Source organism: Pseudonaja textilis, unplaced genomic scaffold, assembly GCF_049901715.1.
Source record: "Pseudonaja textilis isolate UNSWEBS1 unplaced genomic scaffold, rPseTex1.2 PTEXSCF26, whole genome shotgun sequence".
Classification (NCBI taxonomy): Eukaryota; Metazoa; Chordata; class Lepidosauria; order Squamata; family Elapidae; genus Pseudonaja; species Pseudonaja textilis.
This window is the reverse complement of record NW_028262877.1, coordinates 341,037-350,350: the sequence shown is the minus strand read 5'-3', so window position 1 is coordinate 350,350 and position 9,314 is coordinate 341,037. Positions and strand designations below refer to the sequence as shown.

The window sequence follows — 9,314 nt, the reverse complement described above, 5'->3', positions numbered from 1 at the left end:
TACATATTTATCAAGAGGAAATCAGAGGGGGAAAAAAAAAAGCAAGCATATTTCAACATAGCATACCATCAACAAGTAAGAAAGAAGAGAGGCTATTTTAGTAAATATGTACACACAGAAAAGGGTTGAGGAAAAGAAAAAGAAAATTCCAAAGACAAGAGTTTTTGTTTCGCTTTTCACTTTGGAAGCTTCCACTTCTAGCACACGAAATGGCAAATGAAGATTTGCTGAGTAACAGCTGCCAGTAAGCAATATTCCCACTCGTTTCAGCATTCTGGATACTGCCTGTGGCGTTGCTCTGTCTTTCCCACCGATCGGCTTCGTTCTGCTTCTGGATCCAATTTAATAGCTTCAATCCAAATGTTAGTGATAGTAGAGTCTTCAGACTTCCAAAATTTTCTTTACTTCTTTTTTATTTCCGACTCTCTTCTGCCTGCCAAGCTCTTTCACATTCACTAAACCAATTCTTTGGTAGCCGCTTCGTCTTGGAGCTCACAGCTGGCATTCACACAGTATTTAACAGCCTGAAATCAGTCTATTGTCAGTCAAATATCTTCTCTGCCACAACTCTCTTTCCCCCCCGAGCTTGCAAACTTTCACTCACTTTTTTCTTCCCATCGGTGGCAGTCTGGACTTCGGAGCCTCCATTGTTAGGAGGCTGTTCTTGATCGTTGGGCTCTGGAGGGCTCCCTCTTTGTTACAGGGGGGTTGCTTTCCCCACACTGCAGCCCGAGGTTCCCCCACACCGGCACGGGTCTCTCCAAGACTCGAGCACCCCGAAAGATCGCACCAAACTCAAGAAAAGGGAGGCTAGAATCACGAGCGGATTTCTGCCCCTCTGACCGTCCTTGCCTTGCCACCCGGAAGTCTCAGTATGTCTTAGTGGAGCGTGCAAGTAAGCAGTTTCCACATCTAAATGGTTAACTATGTATTTCTTGCTTGCTGCCCACACTAAAGCTGCCCTTAATGTTGCTGCTTTAAGACTAGGTGCAAATACTTCATCATAGTCTTTTGCACTTTGTCTAAAGCCTTGGGCTACTAATCTTGCCTTATGGATTATATTTCCATCCTTATCAGTTTTTAACTTAAAAATCCATTTGCAGCCAATGGGTTTTATACCAACAGGTAATCTCACATTTTCATAAACTTTCATATCCTTCAAGGATTTCAATTCCTTATTCATTGCTGCATACCAACTTTCCTTCTCTTTAGAAGGATACCTTTTTATCTCATCCACAGTAGATGGCACTCTATTTACCTGGCACACTGTGTTAGCCTGGTATCTATCAGGCGGTCTAGATATACGTGTAGTCCTTCTGGGTATTATTGGGCTTGGTTGAGTTACTACCTGTTCCTCATCTTCAGCTATTTCTTCCTCTAGGGGCTCTAATTCTTCCTGTACTTCTTGCTGTACTTCTTTCTTAAAGTTACAGGGATACTTAATGGGATTTCTATATGATTCAATAATCACCTCGTTATTATTATCCTGCTCTAACTTATCCCATCCTACGTACTCTAGAAATTGGGCATTGGCACTACATAACACCTTAGATGCGCCTTTCTCCCAAAATCTATATGCCCTATGGTTAGCTTCGTAACCAACGAAGAAAAATTGTTTAGCTCTGTGTTGCCCTTTACGCCTGAGTTGTGTAGGGATATGCACCCATGCTGGTGCACCAAATGTGTGCAGGTAACTCAGATCAGGCTTCCTGCCATGCCACATGGTGAATGGTATTTCACCAGTAGTTGAGTTAACCACGTTGTTCAATAAGTGATTAGCACACATTGTGGCCTCCCCCCACAAAGAATCAGGTAATCCAGAATCAGTTAACATTGTTCTAACCATTGCCTGTAGTGTTTGGCCTCTTCTCTCTATATATGCGTTGTGTTGTGGTCTGTATGGTGCAGATTTCTTATGAGCTATTCCAGCTGCCTTTAATCTATTCAGGAATTTGCTGTTAACAAACTCCGTACCATTATCTGTCACCAAGGTTATCAGTTTCCGTTTAGCCTTTCTTTCAGCAAACTTTAACCAGTTGAAGAAATGTTGATATGTTTCAGTTTTGCTTTTCATTAGGTAGCAAAACCCATATCTAGAGTAATGGTCCATAATGCTCAGTATATATCGAGCACCCCCCATACTGGGTTTTTTTGGACCAATAATGTCTGCAAATACTACTTCTAATGGTTCTTTAGTTTTGAAACCATTTAGCCTATTTGCAGGCAATATTTTACTCTCATCTTCACAGCAGACATTACAACGCAAATACTTATCACAGGGTTTTAACCTTATTCCTTCAGATAACTCTACTGTACGTTTTAGCATTTTAAAATTTACATGCCCCAAACGCCTATGCAATAAATGGATACATTCATTATGAGGCTTTATATTGTTAAATACAGTCTGTGCCTCCCCCTTCTTACTATCATGTAAGACATACAATGCTCCATTTAAAGCTGCAGTTACCTTTGTGCCATCTCTTTCCAGTATGCACTTATTATTCTTAAATGTAACTACATATCCTAATTTATCCAATACACTTACAGAAAGTAAATTCATTTTTAACTGTGGTACATATAACATTTTTATGTTCTGGTTTAAACATGGACAATATGCAATACCTTCACCCTTGGCCGTGAGATGCCAACCATTAGCGAGTGATATATGCTGAGAGCTTGTAGACATATTTATAAACTTTGTCTTATCTCTCGTGATGCAGTGGGATGCACCACTATCCACCACCCATAACTCATTCTTCACATCACAGTTGCTGAATGTGGCTAGTTCAAAGGATTTCTTTGGCTTCCTAACATTCTGGCTTTTTCTTTTTCTGCAGAATCTTGCCAAATGTCCTCTGTGTATGCCGTTGAAGATAAATTCTCTTCTTCCGGGTGCTTTACTTTGCATAGCTGGTTTCTTTCAATCTTTGAAGATAATTTTTCTTCTTTATTAGACTTATCTTCTCTCAGCTGGTCACGTTCAAACCTTCTTCTGGCTTCTTCTAATAGCCTGCCGGTTATCTCAGTTACTGATAAACTGTCTTTTGGCAATACCTCTAATGCAGTCACAAAATCATCATAGCTTCGATCCAAAGAAGACAGTATAATGTATACTTGTTGCAACTCATTAAATATAAGCTCTTTCCTCTCCACGGATATGGATCAGTTGCTGGTCTGAGAGAGTCAGTCCTATGATGCACAATGCCTGCTCATTCTTTCTTTCATAGTCCTGTATCTTTTTTGCATCCTCATCAACAGTAGGATCTAGATTAGATACATCTGGTGGGTTTGTAATTATGTCCCACAAACCTTCTCTTCGTAGCAGTAAACTACATTTCATTGACCATGAAACATAGTTTGTTCCATCTAGTCTGGATATCATGGACAGACTTGGCAAATTTACTTGTGCCATTGCTCTTGAGATAAATAACTATTCAACAAACAGTTTGTCTTTACAGTAATGTGCAACTCACCCCAAAACTCTCACTGCTATAACCTGGTTAGTTAGACTGTGCACACTGCTGGGCCCATAACCAATGTTAGTGTTTGGGGACAAACCCCCAAGCAGAGTGTGCAGCAGCAGTCAAGGAACAGAACCAGGTGCATCCAGAAGCCGGGGCCTATTACGTTTCCCTTCCTACCTTTATTGCTGCCTGCAACCGCACCCTCAATGACATTGCAGTTTCTTGTGCTTAAAGCTACAAAACACTTAAACCTAGGTTTTATATATTCATTCACCCAAACCAGTTGGTGTATCCATATACCCAACACCGTCTTCTTTTTCACAAAAAGAATGGGAGCAGAAAGAGGAGACAACGATGGTTTGATAAATCCCCGGGCCAAGTTTTTGTCCAGAAACTCTTGAAGAGCAGCCACTTCGGTCTCAGACATGGAATATAATCACCCCTTGGGCAGTGGAGCATCAGATAGAAGGTCCACAGGACAGTCATAGGCTCGATGCGGTGGTAACTGATCCACCTGCTTCTTGCTGAAAACATCAGAGAAGTCCGATAGCTCCAGTAGTATGAAAACAGCAGGGGCGGCGATGTCCTGACCAGCGCAGATATGTCTCAGATGATCTACGCACTGGAGACTTGGGAAGGAAATGATGCTCTGTGCCCAAGCCACCAAAGGATCATGCAATCGTAGCCAGGACACACCGAGAACCAAAGGGAGATGAAGGTCTGAGGTGATATAGAAGCTAATCGCCTCCTCGTGGTCTCCGATAACCAAACGCAGCGATTGGGTAGCAAAGCGAATGGGTCCTGACCTAAGCTCACGCCCGTCAACGGTTTCCACCTTGATGGGTGGTTCCACAGCAACCAAAGGGACATCAAATGGGTTGCGAAGGCCCGGTCCATAAAACTAGTCGTAGCACCTGAGTCCATCAATGCAACTGCAGGAATCCCCTCCTTCTGGGACTATAGCAAAACCTGTGTGTCCAAAAGTAAATGCTGGGGAGGGCCAGGGTTCACCTCAGCCACTTCGGGTGGTGGTGAGATACATGCCTGACCTAAGGTTTCCCCAAGGTTGTGTCTACCCCATTTTTCCGACTGCCCAGAATTCGATTCTGGCACTGGTCTTCGTGTCCCCCTCCATTTACAAGAAGTGGCAAAATGTCCCAGCCCCCCACAATAAAGGCACAAACCTTCCTGGAACCTTCGCGAGTGTTCCTGCGCCATCAACCGTGGGTGGAGTGCACCGAACTCCATCGGCTCCTCGGTCCTGGTCGCAGTATTGCGGGATACCAAGGGTGCGGGTTGTACTGGAGGTTGCGGCCATGAGTGAGAGAGTGGTTCCAGAACTGGTTGTTTGCTCTTGCGTTGATGAAGCCGGGCATCAATACGTAGACATTGTATGACCAAGGCATCCAGGGTTACAGCCCACTATGCATGCACAAGCTCATCCTGGATGTCGTCAGCCAAGCCCTCCTGAAAGGCATCCATGTGAGTTGACTCATTCCAAGTAGAGTCCATGCAGAGCAAACGAAACTCCGCAATGAATTCTTGCAAAGGATGTTTCCCCTGACGAATGTCCTTCAAGCATCTGGCCACAGTTTGGCTTTTAATGGGATCCTCAAACATGACATGTAATTGCTGCTGGAAACCCTGGCAGTCAGTTAGTAAAGGACTATCTTGTATCAGCAGAGGAGTAGCCCATCTAGCTGCCGGACCTGATAAGAGGCTAATAATAAATCCCACCTTAGCCCGGTCATCCGGAAAATCTTCATGCCTCAAAGACATAAATAATTGGCATTGTCCCACAAACACCAGGAACATATCAGTCTGTCCCAAAAATTTATCTGGCACAGATACCGGGCATTTCTTAAGGGGAGGAACTGGGGGAGGAACAGGGGCCTGTAGCGATGAAAGATGGTTTACCAACTGTGTTACCTGGTGTTGCAGAACCTGGTTGTTCTGTAAGAGTTGGTCAATTTGTTGTTGTTGTTGCTCCTCTAGTTGCTTCAATTGGGTTGGGTCCATCTTGATTTAAGATGATTTAATTTGGCTGGAAACAACAATGTTCTGTCCCACCTGTATCCACAGATGAAACTTCAAGTTATATAGTTCAAATACTTTACGTAAACAAAACCAAAGGCAGAAGATTCAATTGCTCTGTTATCACAGTGCTTTGACAATCCTCCTAGAATCTGTCTGGTAATTCTGTAAAGTTCATAACTCACAACGCAGTAATCAGACGCAAGTCTTTCCAAGGCAAGGTTCACTTTGTTTCCAGCAAAGATTTCAACGTCGTGCGCTCCCTTATATCCACTAAGAAAGGGCGTGTCAGTCTCATTAATTAATCCTTTGCTGGACGTCTCTTTTCTAATTGAGATTGACATCTCAATCTTCTCCTAGTTCTGGCATCCATCCAGCATCCGGCAGTTTCATCTCCGCTTGAAACCTCTGACATAATTTCCTGATTAACAGTTAATACCTGAGGTTTAATTAGGGAAGTAGATTCAGTGGACTCTGAACCCTCCAATAAATCAGGCTCATATCTCACATTCAATATATATATATATATTCATTCTGAGGTTTTCGCGGGTATTTGTATGTGGATATTTGGTTATTCAGGTTTTCTCCCACGTAAAATTGAAAGTATCTAGGCGACGTTTCAATGAAGTCTCATTCATCATCTTCAGTCTTGTGTCTTTGACTTTGTACTTCTCAGAGTAATGTGCACTCACAGCTGCTTCTTCCTTTTAACTGCTAGTGGGAGTGTGATTTGATTGGGTGGGGGCTTGGCGAAACCCTCAACCAATGAGTACACACCCCCAGCCAATCAGAACACAGCCAAGCCACCACCCAATCAAGTCAAATCCCCACTAGCAGTTAAAAGGAACAAGCAGCTGCAAGCTCACATTACTCCCAGAAGCACAAAGCCAAAGACACAAGCCTGAAGATGATGAATAAGACTTCATCGAAACATCACCTAGACACTTCCACTTTTATGCAGAAGAAAACCCGAATAACCAAAGACCATATACATATATAAATATATACATATATATTCTTATATACTTATATACATATATATACCAAATACAAGCTCGACAGATATTACCTTGTTGATGACCCTCAGTCTGTCAAGGACCTTGGAGTTCTCACATCAAATGACCTAAGCACCAAAGCTCACTACAACAGTACTGCCAAAAAGGTTTAAGAGTTGTAAATTTAATTTTATGAAGCTTCTCCTCTGGTAATACTGTTTTGCTAACTAGGGCATTCAAAACCTTTGCTAGACCAATACTTGAGTTCAGCTCTGCTGCCTGGAATCCACACTGTATATCAGATATAAATACAATTGAGCAAGACGTATTTTACCAGAAGAGTACTACATTCCTCTGTTCGCAATAGAATACCCTACATCAACCAGACTTCAGATTCTAGGCTTAGACAACCTTGAACTACACTGGCTAAGATTGGACTTAAGCATAGTACATAAAATCATATGTTACAATGTCTTGCCAGTTAATATTTCAGCTTTAACCGCAACAAAACAAGAGCACACAACAGATATAAACTTAATGTAAGCCACTCCAAAGTTATAGCAGAAAAAATATATCTGCTTAATAATCACTTGGAAATTGCCCAGAGATACTGGAAGGTAGACAATACATAAATTTAATTTGGTAGAAGCAGTAATAGTAGTGGTAGTAGAGGTAGCAGTATAGTAGCAGCAGCAGCAACAGTAGTAGTAGTAGTAGTAGTAGTAGTAGTAGTAGTAGTAGTAGTAGTAGTACTCCTTTGGCAGGTAGTAAACCTTAACTTTGAAATTCCTGTGACATAGGTATACCAAAATATTTCTATGCCAAAGAACAATTTAGTCTGTTTGTTTGAAATACATTATCTGCTAGTTCTTAGTTCCTTTTAAAACTGAGCTGACTGAAATATTTGATTGGGGAAGGAAATAATGGGACGACCAATAATGGAGTGATAAAATAATTAAATAGCTTCTGAGTATAGCAAAACTCTATTCCCAGCCAAACAATTTTCACTGTTTCGACCACTTTGGTAATAATCCTTGCCAAAACTTCTTTTCCTCCAGCTTTACCATTTCCTAAGTCAAGTCTCCTTTAACAACTGTGCCGGAGACCTGGTATCTTTTGACAAGAAGGGTGAATTGCTAGCTAGATTTGACATTATCAACTGGGTAACTTTCCCTAACAAATCCTTCATGAAAGTAAAAGTGGGACAAATGGATCCTGAAGCACTATCAGACAGAAGGTTCTCCATAAATGAAAGAAAAATCACATGGCCAGCCCATTTTAACCAGGTAGGACCAAAATAAAGTTTCCAGTTTGAAAATCAAAATAAATAGCTCTTTTTTCAGCAATTAACATTTGCCAGTATTGTTATAATAAGTGTCTGGAAGAGGACAAACTTGACATTTCTGATCCAGTGTGTAAAATTTTAGCAAAGCTAATTTTCAAAGGGAATAGAATAGAATAGAATTCTTTATTGGCCAAGTGTGATTGGACACACCAGAAATTTGTCTTGGTGCATATGCTCTCACATAAAAGAAAAGATGACATTCATCAAGAATCATAGGGTACGACACTCAATAATAGTCAATAGGGTACAATAAGCAATCAAATCATACTAGGAAACAGTCAGTATAAATCATAAGGATATAAGCAACAAAGTTACAGTCATACAGTCATAAGTGGGAGAAGATTGGTGAAAGTAGGGATGGGAAGATTAATCGTAATAGTAATACAGACTTAGTGAATAGTTTGACAGTGTTGAGGAAATTATTTCTTTAGCAGAGTGTTGGTGTTTGGGATAAACTGTCCTTGTGCCTATTTGTTTTGATGTGCAGTGCTCTATAGCATCATTTTGAGGGTAGGAGTTGAAACAGCTTATGTCCAGGATCTGAGGGTTCTGTAAATATTTTCACAGCCCTCTTTTTGACTCGTGCAGTACATAGGTCCTCGATGGAAGGCAGGTTGGTAATAATTGTTTTTTCTACAGTCCTAATTATTTTCTGAAGTCTGTGTCTGTCTTGTTTGGTTGCAGAACCAAACCAGACAGTTATAGAGATGCAGATGACAGACTCAATAATTCCTCTTTAGGACTGTATCAGCAGCTCCTTGGACAGTTTGAGCTTTCTGAGTTGGCACAGAAAGAACATTCTTTGTTGTGCTTTTTGATGATGTTTTTCATGTTGTGTGAATTTTAGGTCTTGAGATATGATAGTGTATAGTAATCCTAGTGTTAATACACATGTTTGTATTAAGATAGTTATTCAACGTTTCAATTTGCCATTCTAATGTCAATCACAAGAATAAATCAAAAAGCAGAGAAAAATAAAGTGGATAACAATGAAATAAATGTACTAGTGTAAGGCATGTGACAAGGCAATCAGCACCCCTTGTCCTTTAGAAGGACATCCTTCTCACAAATGATTTAGACATTTATTCTGTCTTTATTACTTTATAGAGAATTCAAGATGGAGAACTTATCTAATATTCCTTCCTCCTCTTGATTTCCCCACAACCACAATCTAAGAAGTGGTTTGGGCTGGGAGACAGTGTCTTGGTCACTCAGCCATTTTTCAAGCCGAAAAGGGGACTAAAACTCAGAGTCTCTTGGTTTCTAGGCCAGCACCTGAACTACTACTTTGTTTAAGAAGGAGGAAGAAATGTCAAAATAACTTGCAAGAATTGTATACAAAAAAGGGGTTGAAGGAAACAAACTTGTAAAGTTGCAAACACCACAGATAACATTTCAGAATAATCTCCCATAGAACGATGCAAAAGACAACAGAGGTTATAGCAAATTGCAATCTGAGCTGGACCTGTTAGTAGG

General features: G+C 40.9%; 2 protein-coding genes across 5 annotated transcripts in view; one reads left to right on the top strand and one right to left on the bottom strand.

Annotated features, from left to right (window-relative positions):
• LOC148123664 (vomeronasal type-2 receptor 26-like) overlaps positions 1-9,314 on the bottom strand; it is a 147,864-nt gene that overhangs the window by 23,004 nt on the left and 115,546 nt on the right. The gene's annotated exons all lie outside the window — the stretch shown is intronic.
• Positions 1-9,314, top strand: part of LOC148123666 (vomeronasal type-2 receptor 26-like) — a 98,743-nt gene that overhangs the window by 66,409 nt on the left and 23,020 nt on the right. The window lies entirely within an intron of this gene.